Source organism: Mobula hypostoma, chromosome 8 (assembly GCF_963921235.1).
Source record: "Mobula hypostoma chromosome 8, sMobHyp1.1, whole genome shotgun sequence".
Lineage (NCBI taxonomy): Eukaryota > Metazoa > Chordata > Chondrichthyes > Myliobatiformes > Myliobatidae > Mobula > Mobula hypostoma.
The window spans coordinates 48644507-48670259 of record NC_086104.1 but is presented as its reverse complement, the minus strand read 5'-3'; the positions used below and the strand labels follow the sequence as shown (position 1 = coordinate 48670259).

The window sequence follows — 25753 nt, the reverse complement described above, 5'->3', positions numbered from 1 at the left end:
CTTTAGATTGTGTGAGGAAACCGGAGCCCCAAAGGAAACCACATGGTCACGGGCTGAACATACAGAATCCTTACAGACAGCAGTGGGAATTGAACCTGGGTCACTGGTACTGTAAAGCACTGTAGCATTTACTGTGTTAAATATATTACACTATATTTGTATAGTGCAGAAATAACTTCAATTATTCAACACAAAAAACAAATTTCACACCTGCTATAGACTTTCTTCAATACAATACTAAATGGTTTTCATCCTTTAAATGTTTTTCGGAATAAAAGCTATTAGGTAAACTCAACTTCTGATTATTTATTTCTGGAAATGAGTAATGTCACCATTGGACCCGTTCCGTACTGTCTTATTAAGCTTGGTGTCTGTACATTAGTTTTGAATTGAATTTAAACTTACTCTTGTAGTTTTCTCTCCCTATGAAAATACTCCCATACACCAGTGCTTGTAAGTACTTATGTGTGCATTTGTATATCAGCAGGTAGGTGGATGCAGTGAGAGATATTGGTGCATTGAGTCACAGGAATACTGTCATTTATATTGACATTAGTCATTAATTAGACATTGATCCAACTTCCCTGCTAATTACTTTTTCATATATTCTAGCAAAGAAAAAAAAACTTTGTTTTCTAAATTCAACAAAATGTAATTGTTACGGATGGTCCTATAAGTCAAAGTTTAATCAAAAAAACACTTTGTAACTAATGAACGACTTTGAACATGAACGCCACACATAACTAGCAGACACTGGAGTGTGTGCAGCAAGAGAGAGATTTCAAAAGAAGTGAGCAGGCACAGTTGGGACATCCTGCACACCGCACGTCACCAGGAGACATTGCAGTGCTTAATCAGGCACTCGGCAAGGTCCAATACAAAAGAAGTTAGGACTTCAAGTGAAGCAGCCATTGTGCAAGTGGGTCAGCGTTAAAGCGGGAAGTTCAAGCTTTGGCTCACAGAGACGGAGGCTGTAGGTAAATCCTCCCTCCCTCCCTTTCTTCCTTCCTCATTGCACAGTTAGAGCAGTGGGGATGCTAGGCAGGATAGTGGAATGCTCCTCTTGCAAGATGTGGGAAGGCAGGGACACCTCCAGTGTCCCTGACAACTACTCCTGCAAGAAGTGTATCCAGCTGCAGCTTCTAACAGACCGTGTTAAGGACCTGGAGCTGGAGCTGGAAGAACTCTGGATCATTCAGGTGGCTGAAGGATTGACGGACAGATGCCACAGGGAGGTAGGTACATCTAATGTGCATCATACAGACCATCAGGAGGCAGAAAGGGGATAGGCAGCCAGTGCAGGGTACACCTGTGGCCATTCCCCTCAATAACAGGTATACCCCTTTGCTTACTGTTGGGTGGGTGTATGACACAGGAGAGGAAAGCCACAGCAGTCAAATCTCTGGCACTGAGTCTGGCTCTGTGACTCAGAAGGGAAAGGGCAGGGGAGTAGAGGTGAGCTTTCGTGATAGGGGATTCAATGGTTTGGAGGACAGAAAGGAGGTTCTGTGGATGAGAACAAGATTTCCGGATGGTTTGTTGCCTCCCAGGTGCTAGGGTGAGGGACATTTTGGATCAAGCCCACTGCATTTTTAAATGGGAGGGTCAGCAGTCAGAGGTCATTGTCCACATTAGTATCAATGACCTGGTTAGGAAGGGTGATGAGCACTGTTCCTTCTAAGTTGAGTGGGTGCACGGCTGCACAGTAACTGAAATGCTCCTGTGTACATAGCTTTTGTTGCAGCACAGCTAAAATTTTCTTTTACGTTATTTTTTTAAAGCGCTGCGCAGTATTCAGGGCATGTAAAAGTTTCCTGCTCAGAGCAATGATTGTACTATGCAGTCGTAAACAAAATTAGAGGGAATATTTTTGATGAGGTCTTGCAAAGTGAGTTCAGGGAGTTCGGCGCTAAGTTAAAGGACAGAACCTCCAGGGTTGTGATCTCAGGATTGCTATCCATGCCAGGTACTAGTGAAGCCAGAAATAATACGATGATACAGTTTAACACATAGCTAAGGAGATGGTGCAGGAAGGAGGACTTCAGATTTTTGGATCATTGGGCTGTCTTCCAGGGAAGATGGGACCTGTACATGTGGGACAGTTTGTATTTGATCTAGAGGGGACACTAATATCCTAGAGGAAAGGTTTGCTAGTATTGCACAGTGGTGGTTTAAACTAGAGTTGCAGGAGGATGAGAACCAGAGTGCCAGAGCAGATAGTGGAGTGGTTGTGGGGAAAGATGTTGTTAAGCCTATATAAAGTCAGAAATTGAAAGGTTGAACATGATGTTCTGAGCTGTGTATATTTCAATGCAAGGAATATTGTACAAAAAGAGGATGAGTTTAGGGCATGGAATTATGATATTTTAACCATTAGTGAGACAGTTCAGGAGGGGCAATACTGGTAGCTCTATGTTCAGGGGTTCTGTTATTTCAGACATGACAGACACAAAGTCCATAGCAGTGAGGCAAAACAGTTGTGAGATCATGGTCCATATAGAGATTAGAGAGGAGGCGTTTGCTGTCTTGAGGCAAATTAGGGTGAATAAGTCCCCAGGGCCCGACAAGGTGTTCCCTCAGACCTTGTGGGAGGCCAGTACAGTAATTGCAGAGGCCTTAGCAGAGGTACTTAAAATGTCTTTAGCCATGGGTGGGGTGCCAGAGGATTAGAGGATAGCTAATGTTGTTCCATTAGAAAGGTTCTAAAAAATAAGGTGGGAAATTATTGGCCAGTCAGCCTGTCATCAGTAGTGGGTAAGTTATTGAAAGGTAATCTAAGAGACCAGATATCTTTCTCTCTCTGGCTATCCATCCCATAGGATGATGATGGTTCCTTTCAGTCAGTGTGTGCGTGAATGGATTTCAGGTGAGTAGGGGATTGCACAGGTCTAGACCCACCCTCTCAACATCCCCTCCCGATCCAGCGGCATGGTGGGGTCCAAGACAGCTAGGGTAAGTTCTGTTGCAGTGAATGGCCAGACCAAGCTTTGATGCAAGGGATGCCCTTTCCACGCTTCACGGCACGTGTTTGCTAGATGGCCGTTGACTCTACAAGAGGGTTTATCTGTCCTTTGACAGGTCTTGTTTTTCGTCCTGCAGGGTGTCTAACCACCCTCCTCACCACACAAGCCTGGTGGGGGAACTGGTTTAGTCGCCGACCACCCGACCATGCGACAGGTAGTACTGGGTTACATGATACCAGTAGCACTGAGACGAGTGACCTGATATACAAGTATTTGGATAGATGGGGAGTGATTAGGGATAGCCGCATGGCTTTTGCATGGTAGGTCGTGTCTAGAAAAGCTAATGAAGGTAAGGCAGTGGTTGTTGTCTACATGGTCTTCAGCAAGGCCTTTGACAAGGTCCCACATGGGAAGTTGATCAAGAAGGTTTATTCACTTGTATTCAGGATGAGGTAATAAACTGGATCAGATATTGGCTCTCTGGGAAAAAGTCAGAGAGTGATAGTAGATGGCTGCCTCTCTGACTGGAGACCTGTGAGAAGTGATGTGCCACAGGAATTGGTGCTGGGTCTGTTGCTGTTTGTCATTTTTACATCAACAATCTGAATGATACTGTAGTAAATTGGATCAGCAATTCTATGGATGATACCAAGATTGAGGGTTTAGTAGACAACAAGAAAGGCTATCAAAGCTTGCAAGGGACCTGGACCAGCTGGAAAAACAGCAGATGGTATTTACTGCAGATAAGTGTGAGGTGTTGCACACAGGGAGGACAAAACAGAGGAGGTCTTACAGAGTGAATGGTAGGGCACTGAGGAGTGCAGTAGAACGGGTGATCTGCGAGTAAAGATCCAGAACTCCTTGAAAGTAGCATCACAAGTAGACTGTCTATTGTAAAGACAGCTTTTGGCACATTGGCCTTCATAATTCAGAATATTTAGAAAAGGAGTACGGATGTTATATTAAAGTTGTATAAGACGTTGGTGAAGCCCAATTTGGAGAATTGTGTGCAGTTCTGGTTACCTACCTACAGGGAAGAAATCAACAAGATTGAAAGAGTGCAGAGAAAATTTACAAGGATGTTGCTAGGATCTGAGGATCTAGGTTACACATAAAGATTGAATAGGTTAGGAATTTATTCCCTACAGCATAGGAGAATGAGGGGAGATTTGATTGAGATAAAAGAAATTGAGAGGTATAGATAGGGTAAATGCAAGCAGGTTTTTTCCGCTGAGGTTGGCTGAGACTAGAACTAAAGATCGTGGTTAAGGGTGAAAGGTGAACTTTTTAAGGAAAGCGTGAGGGAGAACTTCTTCACTGAAGAGGGTGGTGAGAATGAGGAAGGAGCGGAAAGCAGAAGTTACACACACAAAATGCTGGAGGAACTCAGCAGGCCAGGCAGCATCCACAGAAAAGAGTAAACAGTCACATTTTGGGCTCAGGCCCTTCATCAGGACCTAGCAAAATAGCTTAGGGCTTTAGGTTGCCAGCAGAAGAGGTGGATTTGGGTACGATTTCAACATTTAAGAGACATTTGAATAGGTACATGAATGAGGGGAGAATATGGAGGGCTATGGTCTGGGTGTAGGCTAAAAAATCTAGGCAGATTGATAATTCAGCACAGGCTAAATGGGCTGTAGTGGTCTATAACTATGAGCTAAACCGCTTACAGAGTTGCATGCACAGAATTAAGCAATAAGCAGGTTAATGGCCAACTCAGATCTTCTCATGAGACAAAATGTTCTTGTCCAAATGCATCTAGCAGAAACAATAAGAGAATTCTTAATTCTTGAAAATGATTACGCCTGTGTTATAGGAAGTGCAAAGTCAAATGTTTTAAAGCTAAACTGCTTGAACAAAAGACACGCAGGATGGCAGGCCAACAAGGGAAGTACAAGGTAGAAGTTCATCTTATCAACATTTAAGTGAGGCTGCATGCCCTAGGTTTCTTCCTGCACCCAGCGTTAACTCTGGTCAATCAGATCTCTTGCTTTAGATACAAAAAAGACTGCTACATGGAACAGGCAAGTTTCCTTTTTTACCAAAACTGTACATCTCAATGAGCAGCCGAGCATTAAGCAAGCCATTAAACACTGCAGTAGTTGAGTGGCCCCACCCCAACACGATAAATATCCTCCAAAGACTTCTAAACAGATAGGAAACCAGAATAGGCCATGCCCCCTCTGAGCCTGTTACAGCATTCAACGTTTGCTGCTTTTTTTTCACCACCAAAATTGCTTCATAACCTTTAAATTCTATGATAAAATTTTAGCAACCAACCATAAAAGAGCAATTAATATTTTTTTGCTGGATTTTAATTCTAGAATCTAATTACTTTTGACGCATAGTAAGTTGCCTTCAATAACCATCCAATATATCATTCTAAGGAGTCTTGCCAACTTCAACTCTCATCATTCCTGACATGCTCTAACCTGTTTTGTACATTCAACCTGATGGCATGAACATCGATTTTCCCTTCCAGTAAACAAACTCCCTCCCCTTCCTCTATTCCCCACTATGACCTTTTACCTGTTCACACCTGCCTATCTCTTCCCCTTGGGTTCCCACCCTCTCCCTTCCCTTTCTCCTATGGTCCCCTGTCTTCTCCTGTCAGATTTCTTCTTCTCTAACCTTTGACTTTCCCACCTACCTGGCTTCACATATCACCTTTCAGCTAGCCTCCTTCTCCACTCTTTTATTCTGGCATCTACCCCCTTCCTTCTCAGTACCAAACAAAAGTCTCGGCCTGAAACGTCAACTTTTTTCCATTTCCATAGATGCTGCCTGACGTCCCAAATTCCTCCAGCATTTTGTGTATGTTGCTTTGTCTATCTGTCCTCAACATGATGAGAAATAAACAGCAACATTCCCTGAAGGCTTTTGCTTATTTCTGTTCCAATCAATTATTTTGGACCACCACTCTTCCAGCTTTAAATCATTTAGAAAATAATCTATTCCAGCATTTTTAAACAAGCTCATTTTCTTCCACTGAAGATCATTTGCCATGGTGGTGGCATCCGTTAGTCTTGCTAGACCATGGATCTGCGCCTGGAAAGTCCTGCTTCAGTTGTGCCGTCGTGGTGAGGCAACGCTGGAGTGTTCTCTCCAGGGCGCAGGCCTGGGCAAGGTTGTACTGAAGACCAGCAGTTGCCCATGCTGCAAGTCTCCCCTCTCCATGACACCAATGTTGTCCAAGGGAAGGGCAAGGGCCGATACAGCTTGGCACCAGGACCCACCTTTGCCCCTTTTCCTGTCAGTAGAAGCAGTTCCGCCGGGCTTAGAGGCTAAGCCACACAAGAAGGCCAGAAGTTGGACTTGGTTGTCAGAGGCTATTTGAGGCACATGCTATGAGGAGCACCTTTAGGTAGAGGAGGCCGTGGATAGACATATGGGAATGGGACGTGGAATTAAAATGTGTGGCCACTGGGAGATCCTGCTTTCTCTGGCGGACAGAGCATAGGTGTTCAGTGAAATGATCTCCCAGTCTGCTTCGGGAGCACCGGACCCAGTATATCACTCCAGCCGACTCACAGGTGAAGTGTCGCCTCACCTGGAAGGACTGTCTGGGGCCCTGAATGATGGTAAGGGAGGAAGTGTAAGGGCATGTGTAGCACTTGTTCCACTTACAAGGATAAGTGCCAGGAGGGAGATCGGTGGGGAGGGATGGGGGGGACGAATGGACAAGGGAATCGCGTAGGGAGCGATCCCTGCGGAAAGCAGAGAGACGGGGGGAGGGAAAGATGTATACACATTCTTTTTCTCTCTCTCCTTTTTCTCCCTCTGTCCCTCTCACTATACCCCTTGCCCATCCTCTGGGCTCCCCCCCCTTTTCTTTCTCCCAAGGCCTCCTGTCCCATGATCCTTTCATATCCCTTTTGCCAATCATCTGTCCAGCTCTTGGCTCCATCCCTCCCCCTCCTGTTTTCTCCTATCACTTTGGATCTCCCCCTCCCACTTTCAAATCTCTTACTAGCTCTTTCTTCAGTTAGTCCTGACGAAGGGTCTCGGCCCGAAACGTCGACTGTACCTCTACTAGAGATGCTGCCTGGCCTGCTGTGTTCACCAGCAACTTTTGTGTGTGTTGCTTGATTGAATATTTCTTCATTTGCTTGAAACATAATAGTTAAAAATGGTTTGAAAGTGTCCAGGATAAAGCACTCATGCACACCAGTGCAACAATGCTGCAAGATACCTACTACAAGATACTCTGTGGCAAGTTGCCTTACTTGTGACCCCTGCCACACAGAGAGATACAGTCAGCAGGAAGACCACCACCTCCAAGTTACACATCATCAGCAACTGATAAAATCTTCATTGTCATTCTGTTAAAATCCAGAAACTTACTATAAAAGTAATATGGAAGTAACTTTGCAACACATTCTTTAATTGGTTAAAAGTCAATTACTTAGTCCTAATTATGTGTGGGGTAGAATGTTAATGGGGATTAAAAAGAACTCCGATATCTTAGTGAGTAAAAGGAACATAGGAGACAGAGTTCCGGTGAGTAAATGAGTGCAGGAGATGGAGCTCCGTTGTGTTAAACACTCAATTGGAACAAAGAGTCAAGGAATTTAAAAAAATTCAGAGCAAATAAAACATAAGCAATTTTAAGAGGGACACCAGAGACCGCAGATGCTGGTATCTGGAACAATAAACAAGATGTTAGAAGTCAGTGGGTCAGGCAGCATCTAGGGTTGTTTCCGGTCAACACCCTTTATTTGGAGCAAATGAATCCCGATAAAGTGTCTCAGCCCAAAACGATGATTTCACTCCATAGATTTTGCCTGACCTACTCACTTTTTCCAGTATTGTTTGCTGCTCCAGTAAACAATTTAATATCAATAGGATTTTAACATATTCTTTATTTATCAGTTGAGTTAATTTAACAAGATAAACCAGGGTATCTTGGACCAGTGGAATGTACATGTTGTGCTATGTAGGAACTCCAGAACACTTCCGATATTCTGGATAACAACATGTGCAAAAAATATTTGCAAGTGGAGGAGGCTGAAATCTGGCTTTGTAGCTTGAACAACAGTTCAAGATCACTATGTTTTGTCCAAAGGACTGAGTACTTTGTGGAGAACTGACTTCAGGAGGTGATCACCCCACCAATTAAGATAGTGTGAGCAAAGAATAGGTGACTGCCATGCAATAAAAAAAGAGAATATAGGTTTTTCAGGAACAGTGCTCTGATCAGTATTCCCTTCTGAGTGCTGATGGGGGAGTGGTTTCTCCTGTGGTGTTCACCCAACCATGGGTGGCCAAATAAGTACCAGTGAGAAGAACACCATGTTGAAGAGGCAGCACAGAGGGGAGTGCTTTAAGTTCTATTTTTGGGACATTGGGACCAGTTCCAGGGGAGATGGCAACTGGATGGACTGCACCTCAACACAAGGTGGTTAACTAGTGCCATGTTTGGGGGTTGGTTAGGGAAGTAGGGAACCACAATGGTTTGAACTAATTTGACAAGGTAGCACTGAATGCGAGAAAAGAATGCATGAGATTAGGAGAGACAATGACCATCAGAACGTGAAATAGAACATTTTCAGATAGGAAGAGTTAAAGGTCTAAGTATGTGTTCATGTCCAGTCACTGTCTACTTAAAGAGCACATTAAACAAGGTTGGAGAGTTTATGACATAATTAGCCACTTGAGGTTGACTTATGGCAGCAACAGAGAGTGACTTAAATAAAAGGACAGGAAGATTCCTGAATACTAATTGTTTAGGAAAGTTGGGGAAGGGTAAAAGGAGAACTGACAGTTTGATTATGAGAATACTGCAGTGCTACAGAGAAAATATTCTGAAACAATCAAGAACAAAAGCAGCATAGAGTTAAGAAATGTTTGAGGTTTGACATCACCAAAGGTTATTTGATGGGCTACCAACTATTAGGAAGGAGTGTAGGAGCAGGCTTGCAGGGAATTTAGAGATGTGCAAGAGTTAGTGACAGTTGGAGATTTAAACTATTCAAATCTCAGCTGAGATTGCAATAGCATGCAGGGCAAATATGGAGAGAATTTTCTGAAGTATGATCTTGGGTCTGTACATTACTGGCACGACAAGGACATAGCTTTACTGAATTTGGTTCTGGGAAAAGAGCCAGGCTCAAATGAACAAGTTTTATTGGGGAAACAACTGTCAAAATAGGTTTAAAATAGCTATGGGAAAGGAGGTCCTATCACAAGTAATGACTTAATTAGGAAAGGCACAAGTTCGGTAGAATGGAAGAAACCTTGACCAAATAAATTTGAATTAAGAAAATAGATGGAAAAAATGGGCCAGTTCCGCATGCCTGCTCCACATCGACAAAATCACAATCTTCTACCTCAGCAAAATTCTCCTACTCGATCTCCACACCTCTAGCAATTAATATCTAGAAATGTACTAATCTCAGTTTCAATGATTGAGCCTCCACGTTCCTCTGGGCCAGAGTTCCAAAGGTTCATTATATTCACAGTAAAAAAAAAATCTCTTAAAATGTTTCAATGAAGTCATCTCTGATGCTTCTAACCTCTAAAATAGCAGCTTACCCTATTCAATCTCTTAAGTAATAGACTCAAAACCTCAGTCTAATGAACCTAGGCTGCACTCCATTTGTAGGCAGAATAAAGAATTAAGGTATACAGTATACACAATAGTGTAAGTCAGTTGTGGTCTCATATCTACCTAGAGTAACTAAAAGGACATGTTTATTGTTGCAATCAAAGCCTCCTGCAATAAAGGCCTATATACATTGAATAATGGACCTGAATGTTAGCTTTCAATGACATGTATAAGAACATAGAGTTCCCTTTGAACATCAAAGGAAGCATATTTCTTACCAGTTACAAGTAAAAATACTCTTTTTCAAAAAAAACTGATATGGATAATCTTACACCTTTCCACTTTTTTACTCCATCTACCATATCAGTTTGCTTCTCTATAGACTCTTAAAGACCCCTTCCATCATCCTCACAACTCACATTCCATTTAGAACTGCGTCAACAGCAAGCTCAGTGCTTGTAGCCTGCACCTTGTGAATAGTTGGGAGTCGTGGAGCTTCTCCAAGCATCCCATATCACAATACAGAAGAGTCCTCTGAAACATGGCTGTATTGTGATTTCTTTTTCGTTATGTCCGTGGATTTCTATAGCAAAATCCTTTTTTGCCCTGATGCCTTTGAATTTGATACCTAAAAATTGTCGTCGTTGTGGCTATCCCTCGAGGTCGAGGATGATGGTCTTCGTTCTGTTGATCTACTTACGGGCTCTCCAGTGGCTTATGAGTCCAATCTTGGCTTTGAAAGTTCTCCCGCATCGGGACAGGTAGTTTCAGATGGCAGATCGGGCTTTGGTTGTTGCTGCCTCTCTTTCCATTTTCTTCTCTTTTTTTCTAATTCTGCATATCCGTTGGCTTCGAAAGTTGCTGTTCCTTCTTGGTTGATGGTTTGCCAGAGTTTCCTGTCCTTGGCATTGGTTTCCCAATTGTTGATGTCAATGTTACATTTCTTCATGTTGGCTTTTAAGACGTCTTTGAATCTCTTCTGTTGTCCGCCTCTTTTACGTTTGCCTTCTTTGTTTTTGCTTCATTTAGCACACTGACGTTTGTTCTTCTATCTTCCCAGCTGATAATTAAGATGTTTCGAAGACAGCGTTGATGGAACTTTTCAAGTGCCTTCAGATGTCACCGGTATGTTGTCCAGGTTTCTGATGCATACAGGAGCATTGGGATTACCACTGCTTTGTACACTAACATTTTGGTGTCTGTTCAGATGTCACGATCATGAAAATCACGATCACCTAAAAATATTGGTAACATGACAGAGCTGTGGGATCTCCACATACTCCTTGAAGCTATCCTGTCAGATGTCTTTAGTCTTCAATATTAAAATTATAGAATTCATTTCCAACTCTGGCATTTCTTTTTTTCAATTAATTAGTACAATGTATTCATTCATTTCAAAATGTACTGAAATCCCTTGCAAAAGAAATTAATATTCTTTACTAACAGGAGAATTTTATATCTATAAAAATCTGCAGTTGAAGAGGCTAGTGACATGGTGTCATGACAACAACCCTCCCCCTCAACATTCAGCAAAACAATAGCCATTGACTTTAGAAAGGGGGTAGTATGCATGTTGCTATTTTATCAATGGTGCTGAGCAAGTTGAATTCCTGGAATCATTCTTGTGAACCTCCTCTGAACCCTCTCCAATGGCAGCACATCTTTTTTTAATAAGAAGCCCAAAACCGCTTACAGTACTCCAAGTGAGGCCTCACCAGTGGCTTATACAGCCACAACATTACATCCGTGCTTTTATATTCCAGTCCTCTTGAAATGAATGCTAACATTGCATTTGCCTTCCTTAACACTGATTGAGCTCCAAATTAACCTTTAGGAAATTCTGCACAAACACTCCCAAATCGTTTTGCACCATGGATTTTTGAATTTTCTCCTTGCTTAGAAAGTAGTTTTATTTTATTTTTATGCTTTTATTCCTTCTACCAAAGTGCACGACCCTGTATTCCATCTGCCAACTTTTTATGCATTTTCCTAATCTGTCCAAGTCCTTTTGTAGTCCCCCTGCTTCCTGAACACTATATGCCCCTCCACCTATCTTTGTATAGTTTGCAATCTTGGCCACAAAGCCACCAATTTCATCATCCAGATCATTGACATATAATGTAAAAAGAAGTGGTCCCAATATAGACCCCTGTGGAACACCACTAGTCACTGGCAGCCAATCAGAAAGGCTCCATTTATTCCCACTCTTTGCCCGGGGCCTCACGTGCAGCACCTTGTTCTGAAAATCCAAGAACACAACATGCTCCGATTCTTCTTTGACTATCCTGCTTGTTATTTCTTCAAAGAATTCCAACAGATTTGTCAGGTAAGATTTTCCCTTGAGGAAACCATGCTGACTAAGGCCTATTTTGTCATGTGCCTTCAAGCACCCCGAAACCACATCCTTAAAAATTGACTCCAACATCTTCCCAACCACTGAGGCCAGGCTAACTGGCCTATAACTTTCTTTCTTCTGCCTCTCCGCCTTCTTGGAGAGTGGAGTGACATTGCAATTTTCCACTCCTCTGGAACCATGCCAGAATCAATTCATTCTTGAAAGATCAGTATTAAAGCCTCCACATTCTCTTCAGCTACCTCTTTTAGAACCCTAGGGTGTAATGCATCAGGTCCATGTGATTAATCTACCTTCAGACCTGTTTCCCAAGCACCTTCTCCCTAGTAATAACAACTGCACTCAGTTCTACCCCTTGACACTCTCAAACTTCCAGCAGAATGTCATCCATAGTAAAGACAGATGAGAAATACTTAATTCAGTTGCCATGGTTGTGTCATCCTGCCTTCAGAAAACTTCCTCTTCTTCAAGTTGTATCTATCCTGTGCCTTCTGAATTGCTCCCAGAAACTCCAGCCATTGCTGCTCTGCCATCATTCCTGCTGGTGTCCCCTTACAATCAATTTTGGCCAAGTCCTCTTTCATGCCTTTGTAATTCCCTTTACTGCACTGTAATACTGGTACATCTGATTTTAGCTTCACCCTCTCAAATTGCAAGGTGATTCTATCATATTATGATCAGTTACCTATGGGTTCCATTATCTTAAGGTCCCTAGTCATATCCAGTTGATTACACAACACCAAATCCAGAACCGCTGATCCCCTAGTGCAGGGGTCCCCAACCTTTTTCGTACTGCGGACCAGTTTAATATTGACAATATTCTTGCAGACCAGCCGACGGGGGGGTGCGGGGTAGGGTTGCCAATGGACAAGAGTAGCAGGCAAACACATTGTGTTTACCCAGAGAAAGACTACAATGACCATGAAGCCTTACACGGGCACCACTGCGCATGCATATACCTGCCGATTGTTTCCCCTGCAAATCGTTTTTGGCGATTCTGTTTGGGGGCGGGGGGGGGGAGGTGGTGGTGATGTTAATCACGACCAGAATATCCAGAATATCAGGGAAAAGTGGCTAATACACTCAATTTCGTTTCTAAAAGGGTTTATCTAACGAATTTAATATTAAACACACAGCGCATATTTTCCTCGCATGAATATAATGATAGGTCAATTATCAGGGGAGGACAGGGGAGCTTGAAGTAAGTGTTGAACGAACTTCCAGTAGAAGTAGTACAGGCAGTTTTGATATTATCATTTAAAGAAAAATTGGATAGGTATATGGACAGGAAAGGAATAGAGGGTTATGGGCTGAGTGCAGGTCCGTGGGACTAGCTGAGAGTAGCATTTGGCACGGATGCCGTGATGGCCTGTTTCCGTGCTGTAATTGTTATATGGTTATGTAAATAAGACAAAGGCATCATAATATTTTAAGTAACGTTTGGATATTAAACACACAGCACATATTTTCCCCGTATGAACGTATAAAATCATTGCAACACACCAATATCGCTGAATCAGTGGGAGCCCTGGGCTTGTATTCCTGCAACAAGACGGTCCTATCGAGGGGTGATGTGAGACAGCAATACTCGAAAGGGGTTCCTTATGTCCAGTCTGTTCCACAATTTAGTTTTCGTTGCAGTCATCGCAGAAAACTCCACTTCACAGAAAAATTTTGGAAATGGAAGAAACGCTTGCAGTGGTTTCATGGCTATCTCAGGATATTTAGCCTTGACTTTCATCCAGAATGCCGGCAGAGATGTTGTGTCAAACATACTTTTCAGCCCACCGTCATTTGCAAGCTTGAGGAGTTGATCTCCTTCCCGCGCTGACGTGGATGACGCGCGGGTAATGACCTCGCATGCGTAATGGTTCAACAGTGGCCGTGACAGGGAATGAGGAAAGGTGCAGCTGAGTCACATTGCCAAATCATATCGTTTCCTCGCGGTCCGGCAGCACATGCTTTGCGACCTGGTGGTTGGGGACCGCTGCCCTAGTGGGCTCAACCACATTACTCTAAAAAGCCAAATCGGAGACATTCCACAAATGCCCTCTGGGATCCAGCAACAACTTAATTTTCCCAATCTATCTGCATATTGAAATCCCCTATGACTAATGTAACATAGCCTTTTTGACATGCTTTTTCTACCTCCCACTGTAATTTGTACACCACATCCTGGCTACATTCTGGAGGCCTGTAAATAACTCCCATCAAGGTCTTCTTACCCTTGTAGTTTCTGAACTCTACTCACAATGATTCTACATCTTCCGTTCTTATGTCACCTCTTTCTGAAGATTTGATTTCATTTTTTAACCAGAAGAGCCATTCCTCCTCCTCTGCCTTCCTGCCTGCCCTTTCAATAGATTGTGTATTCTTGGTCATTAAGCTCCCAATTTCAATCGTCTTTCCGCCATGACCCTGTCAAACTCACAATGCCACAACTGCCAATTTCTAATTGTGCTCCAAGATCATTTACCTTATTTTGTATACTAAAAGATTCAAGTACAACACCTTCAGTCCTGTATTTATCACCCTTTTCAATTTTATTTCTCCTTGCTACATTGCAGTTTTGCCATGTCATCTGCCTGTCCTTCCTGAGAGTCTCAATATACTTGTAAACTGATGACTTATCACTCTGGTTCCCATCCCCCTGCCAAATTAGTTTAAACCCTCCCCAACACAGCCAGCAAACCTGCATGAGACATGTTTTTCACTGTGCTTTGGTATTTGGTATATACATCGTTTCTCCTAGACCAAGTTCATAGCAATATAGCCAACAAAGGTACGCAATGAAGACTTTTTTTTGATTCTCTAAAAGTCATGGAGACAAGATTTTTGTCCTGGTACTGCTATGGGTTTATTATTGTCACATGTACCAAGATACAGTGAAAAGCTTGTCTTGCATACTGTTTACATAGATCAAATCATTACACAGTGGATTGAGCTTGAATAAGGTAAGACAATAACAATGCAGAATAAAGTTGTGTGCCAGAAAATTGCACGCAGGAAAAGGATAAAATGGAAGATTATAATGAGATAGATTGTGAGGCTGCGTTTATCTTATCATACAAGAGGTCCATTCAGGAGTCTGATAACAATGGGATTGAAGCCGTCCTTGAACCTCTAAAAAAAACCTACTTCTTAAATTTTACATTCACTAGCATTACAATTGCTGAATCTCCACATTAACATCTTGGTAGTCAACACTGATCAGAAATTCAGTAAGACTAGCCACATACAAGAGTTGGTCGAAGCAGAGGTACTTAATAAGTACTTTGCTTCAGCATTCACTACAGAAAAGGATCTTGGCGATTATAGGGATTGACTTACAGTGGACTGAAAAGCTTGGGCAAGTAGATATATTAAGAAAGAGGATGTGCTGGAGCTTTTGGAAAGCATCAAGTTGGATAAGTCACCAGGACCGGACAAGATGTACCCCAGGCTACTGTGGGAGACGAGGGAGGAGACTGCTGTGCCTCTGGAGATGATCCTTGCATCAGCAGTAGGGATGGGAGAGGTTCTGAAAGACTGGAGGGTTGCGGGTGTTGTTCCATTATTCAAGAAAGGGAGTAGAGATAGCCCAGGAAATTATAGACCAGTGAGTCTTACTTCAGTGATTGGTAAGTTGATGGAGAAGATCCTGAGAGACAGGATTTATGAACATTTGGAGAGGCAGAATATGATTAGGAATAGTCAGCATGGCTTTGTCAAAGGCAGGTCATACCTTACGAACCTGATTGAATTTTTTGAGGATGTGACTAAACACATTGATGAAGTTTGAGCAGTAGATGCAGTATATATGGATTTCAGCAAGGCATCTGACAAGGTGTAAGGCAAGATTTTGCTGGATTGCCGGATTTGTTCAACCTCTACAGAGAATGGATTTTTTGGGTACGTGACCACCAGGAGACAGGTATTCCAATCAGAGGCCGGAAGGTGGATAACATCAGGTATGCGGACCACACCGCGTTGTTAGCTGACAGCGAATGCGAACTGCAAATCATGCTTAATAAAGTGAATGAGAAAAGCCTTGACTACAGACTTAAAATCAACCCTAAGAAAACAAAATCGATGGTAGTAAGTATAACAAACACTAAAGACTCATTCATGATGGTATCGTTACAAGTGAATGGACAAGATGTTGAACAGGTGCGAAAATTTAAATATCTTGGCAGTTGTCTGACAGATGACGGGAAATGTGAAGTTGAGATCTGAAGGAGAATATGTATGGCTAATTCCCAGTTCATGAAGCTAAAAGACCTACTATGCAATCAGAAGGTAGACATCCAAAGTAGAATCCGCTTCCTCAAGTGTTATATATGGCCAGTACTGAGGTACGAATCAGAAACATGGACCCTGAAGAAGGATGATATGAAATGAATTAATGCTTTTGAAATGTGGTGCTATCGACGAATGTTGAAGATCAGCTGGGTAGAGAAAGTTTCAAATGAGAGGGTTTTGTCTGAAGTTGATAGACCACAGATATTGCTGGAGAAGATTATGAAATTAAAAGTTGCCTATTATGGACACGTTACGCGGAGAGATAACATCTTGTCAGACTTGCTCTATGGAAAGGTAGAGGGAAAGAAAGGAAGAAGAAGGCAAAGAACAACATGGTTGGATAACATCAAGGATTGGACCAAGCTGGACAAGACTAGGGATGTTGTGGACAAGTGTCAGGACAGAGCTGCGTGGAGGGAAATCGCCCGCCAACTGGAAATTCCAGATGCGACCTAACGACGACGATTTGACAAGGTACCCCATGCAAGGCTTATTGAGAAAGCAAGTGGCATGGGATCCAAGGGGACATTGCTGGTTGTAGATGGGTCATACTCTACATGGAGGCTGGTGACCTGTGGTGTGCCACAGGGATCTGTTCTGGAACCCCTACTCTTCGTGATTTTTATACATGACGTAGATGAAGAAGTGGAGGGATGGGCTAGTAAATTTGCTGATGACACAAAGGTTGGAGGTGTTGTGGATAGTGTGGAGGGCTGTCAGAGGTTACAGCGGGACATTGATAGGATACAAAACTGGGCTGAGAAGTGGCAGATGGATTTCAACCCAGATAAGTGTGAGGTGGTTCATTTTGGTAGGTCAAGTATGATGGCAGAATATAGTATTAACGGTAAGACACTTGGCAGTGTGGAGGATCAGAGGGATCTTGGGGTCCGAGTCCACAGGACACTCAAAGTTACTGCATAGGTTGACTCTGTGATTAAGAAAGCATATGGTGCATTGGCCTTCATCAATCGTGGGAATGATTTTAGGAGCCAAGAGGTAATGTTGCAGCTATATAGGACCCTGGTCAGACCCCGCTTGGAGTACTGTGCTCAGTTCTGGTCGCCTTACCATAGGAAGGATGTGGAAGCCATAGAAAGGGTGCAGAGGAGATTTACAAGGATGTTGCCTGGATTGGGGAGCATGCCTTATGAGAATAGGTTGGGTGAACTTGGTCTTTTCTCCGTGGAGTGACAGAGGATGAGAGGTGACCTGATAGAGGTGTATAAGATGATGAGAGGCATTGCTCGTGTGAATAGGCAGAGGCTTTTTCCCAGGGCTGAAATGGCTAACACGAGAGGGCACAGTTTTAAGGTGCTTGAAAGTAGGTACAGAGGATATGTCAGGGGTAAGTTTTTTTTTCCCCCCCGCAGAGAGTGGTGAGTGCATGGAATGGGCTGCTGGCAATTGTGGTGGAGGTGGATACAATAGGGTCTTTTAAGAGACTCCTGGACAGGTACATGCAGCTCAGAAAAATAGAGGGCTATGGGTAACACTAGGTAATTTCTAAAGTAAGGACATGTTCGGCACAGCTTTGTAGTTCGAAGGGCTTGTATTGTTCTGCAGGTTTTCTATGTTTCTATTTGGTATCCTGCAATGTGTGAATAATTAACACAGCACAAGTCAATAAGCATAAAATACTCTCCACTTGCCTGGATAAGCACTCCATAAGCTTGACGGTATACAGGGTAAAAGCAACTTTTCAATCACCTAAAAATCCCCTAAATGGGTAAATATTATCTGAATAAGAGGCTTCGCATCACAGGAGGCTCTCAACTAGAGCTTTGGGTAATTGCTGTCTCAGGACACAGAAACAGATGAAAGTAAAGGTTGATAAGCAGAGGAAAACGTGATGGATTACCCAATTACAAACAAGTTAAAATCTGCAGATGCTGGAAATCCAAGTAACACACACAAAATGCTGGAGGAGCTCAGCAGGCCAGGCAGCGTCAATGGAAAAGGGTACAGTCGATCTTTCCAGCCGAGGCCCTTCAGCAGGACTCTAATTATGTGAGATAATTACAAAAAGCCTGCATCAACTTCCACAATTGTTTTCCTAACTATTTTGGCAGCAGGATACCACTGAAGTAAGATAAGAGAAAAAAAAATTAAGGATTGATTCAGGATGTTAAGTCTACTTGTTGACAAAATCTTTTTAAAGCATATATGATAGACCCCAATTAAGATGAAAAGAAATAACTCTTGACCCTGCTCATCTTGAGCAAAGGGTTCAGGCATTACAATGTAATTTTAGCTGGCTAACAAAGTCTCCCAACAAAAAAATAATTTTTAATTGGATGTAAAATAGCATTCCGCAATTTCATGAATCTTTCTTACGTGAGCTTTATTTATTGTTGTTGGGAGATTTGGAGGCAGCAGAACAAATGGAAAATAATAAGGATAATTTTATAACAAGAAGTTAAGATGTTGTAATTTGCAAACAAGCATGCAGAAAGACCAATCAGGTGACTTAAAGGATCTTTTAATTAACAACATAAAGAAGCAGCTTCTACTCATGGTCAAGTTGCTAATATATCTAATAAAGAATTTTGGAGAAACTTTTTTTTACTTAGAGTGGTTAGAATATGCAACGATGCAGTAGTTATTACCATTGCACTTCAGTTCATATGAGGAATAAAGTAGTACGATTAAGATCAATGAAGTGAGGTTTGAGAAGGTTGATGTAAAGCATAAGCATACTAGTTGAGCTGAATGATGATTGGTTTCAGTGTTGTGAACACTATTCACTCTCTCCAAGGAATCACTGCCTCAAAAGTAGATTCTTCTTCTTCTTCTTTTTGCTTTATGGCGGTTGGCAACCAGTTTTCAGTGCATTACCACCACCTGCTAGACTTGTGGTGTTCCAACCAAGTATGTCCTGGAGTTCTCTACTTTAGACAATCTAGTTCAGCCTACAGTTTTATATTAGCATCACTCTGTAGTTGCAATTCCTCGTGAATGCTTAATGCGCTCATCAGATAATGCCGCAAACTGCTATTCTTCCCTAATTATGTCACATGTTTTTGCGTAGTTGCATTACCTCAATTATATTGATTTCATCTACATCACTTGAAAGACTAAAATGGTCTTGTTAAAGAATAGTAATTATCACATGTTATACTTTTAAAATTGCTGTTTTTCCAAGTCTATCTGCTTTTTCATGTTTTCCTTTTCTTGGATTGCAGCCTGCAGTTGTTTACTGAGACCTCATTTGCTTCCATGTTTTCATTTTATAATCTGAATGTAGATAATTCACTTTGCAACAAATTCCTTTTCCTTTTGTATCCTTGTAATAATTTCCTTGTATATAATAATATCCTTGTAACAATCAAAAGTAGATTGTCTCAAAGACACTACGCAAACATTAATTCAATTTTTCTGGAACAAATCATCACTCACAGTCCCATATGGAGCATGGGCAAAAATACCAGCAGCTGCAATAGTTTTACTTGCACTTTTGCCATTTCTGTAAAATTGTATGAAAGGGAGCAGAAAAACAGCTTTCACAAAGAGTGAACAGTAGGACTGAATGAGGAATTATCTCCCTCTCAGAAGGAAAGTTATACTTGTAATGAACGCAGTAAACAACAGTAACCAAAAAAAAAATCACCAGCTTGTCCCAGGAGAGATTAAGTTTAGTGGACATAAATCTCTCATTCTTCTAAACTCTGACAGTAATCTACAGAATACAAAATTATTTTGGGATTAAAAAGGTTGAGGCATAGATGAGGATTCCCCCTGGATGAGGTATCTAAAGCTAAGGAAAATCTTAAATTGAAGAGTGGATCGATCGTTCAGAATCAAGATGAGAAAAAATTGTTTCACCCCAAATAGTTAATATTTTGAATGTCTATGAAGAAGTGCTCTGGAGGCATAACCACCAAGCACAATCTAGAAAAAAATTGTTTTTTTCCATACATCAACTAAATCAAGGGATACGGGGTTAGCATAAGACATATAAAGGACCAATCATAGTATTATTAAATGGTTCTGATTAAACATACATTGTTTTTATAATTTGGATATCATCTTAAGCATTTTCCAGAAGCAGCAGATTGAAACCAATTGAGAAACTTTGGAAGTTCTATTGGGAATTTTTGTCTTGGAGAATCCTCACCAGCAATAAAGCTCATCCAGCAGAGTTACAGTTATTCAACATAAGGAATGTATAATTTAATTACAGATTTTCTGGTCTACTTATTGGCAAATGACAATTCTACTGTGCCAAAATAATTTTATTTAATAATCATGAACATATGTGACAGCAACTTTGCTAATGCCTTTTGCAGTGTATTCTAAGTCAGGGGCATAAGGATCTATATAAATATTTTCTTTGTTCCAGCCTTTTCTTCCATAACCAGTAAAATAAAAAAAAACAAAACAAAGGCAAAACCTCAGATGCCTTTTAAAGCATTTTTTCTGGGGCAGTTTTGAACACAATCCCTCTTGTGGGCACATTTAGTATGAAGAGCTTAAATTCTATTTGTTCTCTTTCTTGTGCCAATGCCTGCTTGATTTTGTTTACTTGCTAGTTCATGGAATATAGGGTTGACAGAGACTTCCCACAAACAAAATTCCATAGATTTCCAGGTTTCCTTGGATTAGATGCTCAAGACTCCTTAGACTTGGAATTCATATTATGAACCATTTTGAGAGGTTTCCAAATGAAGAGAAAAGCAACAAGGAGTACTATATTTTCCATTTCTCAAAGGAATATTTCTGACCAGTTGCCAATATGGATGCTGTTAAATGGAACACAATCAAAACCTAGAATAAAATATTAGCACTCTGTAAAGGAATTAACAGTGCCTTATGAATGTAATTTTATTTGTAAGTGTTAATGAATTAAATGTTTTGTTGTGATATATGTGAAGGATATGTTGCAATTAAATAAGACTCAAGACAGTTTATCTAGTCATCAGCATCCTGCAGGATTAGTACAAATCAGTGACTGTTTTTCCTTCTCAAAAGATCTACAACCTACTTAGAAGTGGGAAAGATATAAAAAGGTCAAGTTCAACAATTCTGACATGATAAATGTCAGAGGTATAAAACTGCCATCTGAAGGTAAGGCCATAAAACTGCACTCGATACTTTGAGAGAGATGGAAGTTTTCAAATTTAATTCATGCACAATTATATTTTGAAAAACTATAGTTTTATACAATGAATGTTGCAGAAAATTTATGCCGAAAAATTAGAACTTTAGTACCAGTTCATTGCATTCTGTTGAGTTACTATATACAGGTGTCCCCCGCTTTATGCCACTTTGCTTCTACAAAAACCTATATTAGTACCTGTTTTCGCTAGCCGAAAGAAATCTGAAGAGGATTTCCGCTTTTACGATAAAAGGCGCCTGCTTTAAACTTGTGTTTACCCCGTGAAAGACTACCATGACCGTGAAGCCTTGCGCGGGCAGGTGTGCGCGCATGCCTGTACATGCTGATTTTTTTCTACAAATTAGTTTTTGCTAAATCTTCCCAATTCTGATAAGTGAACTACACTGTACATACATTATTTCTACTTCATATAGGCTGTGTATTTATCATATCATTCCTGCTTTTACTATATGTTAGTGTTAATTTGGGTTTTATGTGATATTTGGTAGGTTTTTTTTGGGTCTGGGAATGCTCAAAAATTTTTCCCATATAAATTAATGGTAATTGCTTCTTCGCTTTACGCCATTTCGGCTTACGAAAGGTTTCATAGGAACGCTCTACTTTCGGATAGCGGGGGGAACCTGTAATTAGCAGACACATGAAAAACAAAAGGGACAGGTAATACCTGAACCCGAGAGGGACAAATATCCTTGTGGACAGGTTTGCTAGAGTTGTTTGGGAGGGCTTAAATTAAATTGGCAGGGGGTTGGAAGCCAGAGTGATAGGGCTTAGGATGGGGCAGTTGATTTACAAACAGAGGCAACGTGTAGTGAGACTAAACACAAAATAATCTGCAGATGCTGGGGTTAAAGCAACACTCAAAACATGCTGGGTTCCAGCCCAAAACATCGACTGATCTTTTCCACTGATTCTGCCCGACCTGCTGAGTTCCTTTAGCGTGTTGTGAGTGTAGTGAGACTGCTTGCAAGGACAGGCTGATAATAGGGCAAAATTCAAGTCAACAGGATCGGTTGCAATGTAAAAGGAGCCAAAATTAAAAAAGGTGATAAATACAGGACTGAAGGTATTATATTTGAACGTACACGATATACAGAGTAAGGTAGATGAACTTGTAGCACAGTTACAGATTGGCATGTATGATGTTGTGGGCATTTCTGAATTGTGAAAGAAGATTATAGATGGGAGTTTAACATCCAAGATTACACATTGTATCAAAAGGACAGGCAGGTAGGGAGAGGGGGTGATATGGCTCTGTTTGTAAAATTGAAGTCAAATCCTTAGAAAGAGGTGACATGAGATCAGAAGGTGTAAAATCGTTGTGGGTAGAGCTAAGAAACCACAAGGGTAAAATAACCCTGATAGGAGTTATATACAGACCTCTGAACAGTAGCAAAGATGTCGGCAACAAGTAACGGGAGATAGAAAATGCATGTCAAAAGGGCAATTTTACGACAGTCATGGAGGATTTCAATATGCAGATAGACTGGGAAAATCAAGTTGGTTCTGGATTCCAAGAGGAGGAATTTCTAGAATGCCTACAAGGTGGCGTTTAGAGCAGTTTGTGATTGAGCCCACTAAGGGATCAGTTATTCTGGATTGGATGTTGTGCAATGAACCAGAATTGATTAGACAGCTTAAGGTAAAGGAAACCTTAGGAGTCAGTGAACATAATATGATACGTCACCCTGCAATTTGAGAAGGTGAAAATAAAGTCAGATGTATCAGTATTACAGTGGAATTACAAAGGCATGAAAGAGGCGCTGGCCAAAGTTGATTGGAAGGGGCCTCTAGTAGGGATGAGGGCAGAGCAGCATTGGCTGTAGTTTCTGAGAGCAATTTGGAAAGTGCAGGATAGATACATTCCAAACAGAAGTAATATTCTACAGGCAGGATGACGCAAACATGCTGACAAGGGAAGTCAAAACTAATATAAAAGTCAAAGAGAGGACATATAATAGAGCAAAAAATAGTGGTGAGATGGAGAATTAGGAAGCTTTTAAAATACAACAGAAGGCAACTAAAAAGTCATAAAGAGGGAAAAGATGGAATATGAAGGTAAGATAGCCAATAATATTAAAGAGGATATGAAAAGTTTCTTCAGATATATAAAGGGTAAAAGAGCGGCGAGAGTGGATATCAGACCACTGGAAAATGATACTGGAGAGGTAGTAATGGAGGACAAGGAAATGACGAACAAACTGAGTAAGTATTTTGCATCAGTCTTCACTGTGGAAGACACTAGTAGTATGTTGGAAGTTCCAGAGCGTCAGAGGTCAGAAGTGTGTGAATTTGCCATTACCAGGGAGAAGGTTCTTGGGAAACTGAAAGGTCGGAAGGTAGATAAGTCACCTGGAGCAGATGGTATGCACCCCAGAGTTCTGAAAGATGCAGCTGAAGGGATCGGGGAGGCATTAGTAACGATCTTTCTAGAATCATTTGATCCTGGAAAGGTTCTGGAAGACTGGAAAATTGCAAATATCACTCCACTCTTCAAGAAGGAAGAGAGGCAGAAAAAGGAAATTATAAGTCAGTTTGTCTACCCTTAGTGGGTGGGTGGATGTTCGTGTCAATTGTTAAGAATTTGGGTTCAGTGTACTTGGAATCTCATGAGAAGATCGACCATTGTCAGCATACAACAGGAATTCTGCAGATGCTGGAAATTCAAGCAACACACATAAAAGTTGCTGGTGAATGCAGCAGGCCAGGCAGCATCTCTAGGAAGAGGTACAGTCGACGTTTCTGGTCGAGACCCTTCGTCAGGACTAACTGAAGGAAGAGTTAGTAAGAGATTTGAAAGTGGGAGGGGGAGGGGGAGATCCAAAATGATAGGAGACGACAGCAGGGGAGGGATGGAGCCAAGAGCTGGACAGGTGATTGGCAAAGGGGGTATGAGAGGATCATGGGACAGGAGGCCCAGGGAGACAAGGGGGGGGCGGAACCCAGAGGATGGGCAAGGGGTATAGTCAGAGGGACAGAAGGAGAAAAAGGAGAGTGAGAAAGAATGTGTGCATATAAATAAATAATGGATGGGGTACGAGGGGGAAGTGGTGCATTAGCGGAAGTTAGAGAAGTCGATGTTCATGCCACCAGGTTGGAGGCTACCCAGATGGAATATAAGGTGTTGTTCCTCCAACCTAAGTGTGGCTTCATCTTTACAGTAGGATAGACATGTCAGAATGGAAATGGGATGTGGAATTAAAATGTACGGCCACTGGGAGATCCTGCTTTCTCTGGCGGACAGAGCGTAGGTGTTCAGCAAAGCGGTCTCCCAGTCTGTGAATATTGTCAGCATAGTTTGATTAAGGGAAAATCTTGTCTGACAAATCCGTTGGAATTCTTTGAAGAAATAACAAGCAGGGTAGACAAAGGAGAATTGGTTGATGTTATGTACTTGGATTTTAAGAAGGCCTTTGACAAGGTGCCACACATGAGCCTACTTAACAAGCTAAAAGCCCATGGCATTACAGGAAAGATATGAGCATGGACGAAGCAGTGGCTGATTGACAGGAGGCAAAGAGTGGGAATAAAGGGAGCCTTTTCCTAGCTGGCTGCCAGTGACGAGCGGTGTTCCACAGCAGTCTGTGTTGGGGCCACTTCTTCTTATGTTATTTGTCAATTATTTGGATGACAGAATTGGTGGCTTTGTAGTCAAGTTTGTGGATGGTATGAAGACAGGTGGATGGGCAGGTAGTGTTGAGGAAGCAGAGAGGCTGCAGAAGGACATATATATTAAGAATATGGGCAAAATGGCTGATGGAATAGTGTTGAGAAGTGTGTGGTCATGCACTTTATAAAAGAATTAAAAACACAGACTATTTTCTAAATGGAGAGAAATTTCAAAAATCAGAGGTGCAAAGAGACTCGGGTGTCTTCGTACAGCATTTCCTAAAAGTTAGTTTGCAGGTTGACTTGGTGGTGAGGAAGGCAACTGCAATTATAGCATTCATTCAAGAGGACTAAAATATAAAAGCAAGGATGTAATTTTGAGGCTTCATTTGGAATACAGTGAGCAGTTTCGGGTCCCTTATCTAAGGATGTGCTGACATTGGAGAGGGTTCAAAGGAGGTTCAGGAAAATATTTTATTTATTAAATGCCTTGTTAATGAAGAGCGTTTGATGGCTCTGGGCCTGTATTCACCAGAATTCAGAAGAATGAGAGGTGACCTAACTGAAACCCATTGAATGTTGAAAGGCATTGATAGAGTGAATGTGGAGAGGGTGTTTCCTATGGTGGGAGAATCTAGGACCAGAGGACACAGCCTCAGAATAGAGGGGCATCCTTTTAGTATGGAGATGAGGAGGAATTCCTCTAGCCAGAGAGTGGTGAATTTGTGGAAGCTGTTGCCACAGATGGCTGTGGAGGCCAAGACTTTATGTATATTTAAGGAAGAGATTGATAGAATCATGATTGTTCAGGGCACGAAGGGATACAAGGATAACGGAGGAAAGTGGGGTTGAGAGGGAAATGGGTCAGCCATGATGTAATGGCA

At 41.7% G+C, this 25753-nt stretch overlaps 1 protein-coding gene across 5 annotated transcripts in view; it reads right to left on the bottom strand.

Annotated features, from left to right (window-relative positions):
- Nucleotides 1–25753, bottom strand: part of angel2 (angel homolog 2 (Drosophila)) — a 70088-nt gene that overhangs the window by 19008 nt on the left and 25327 nt on the right. The window lies entirely within an intron of this gene.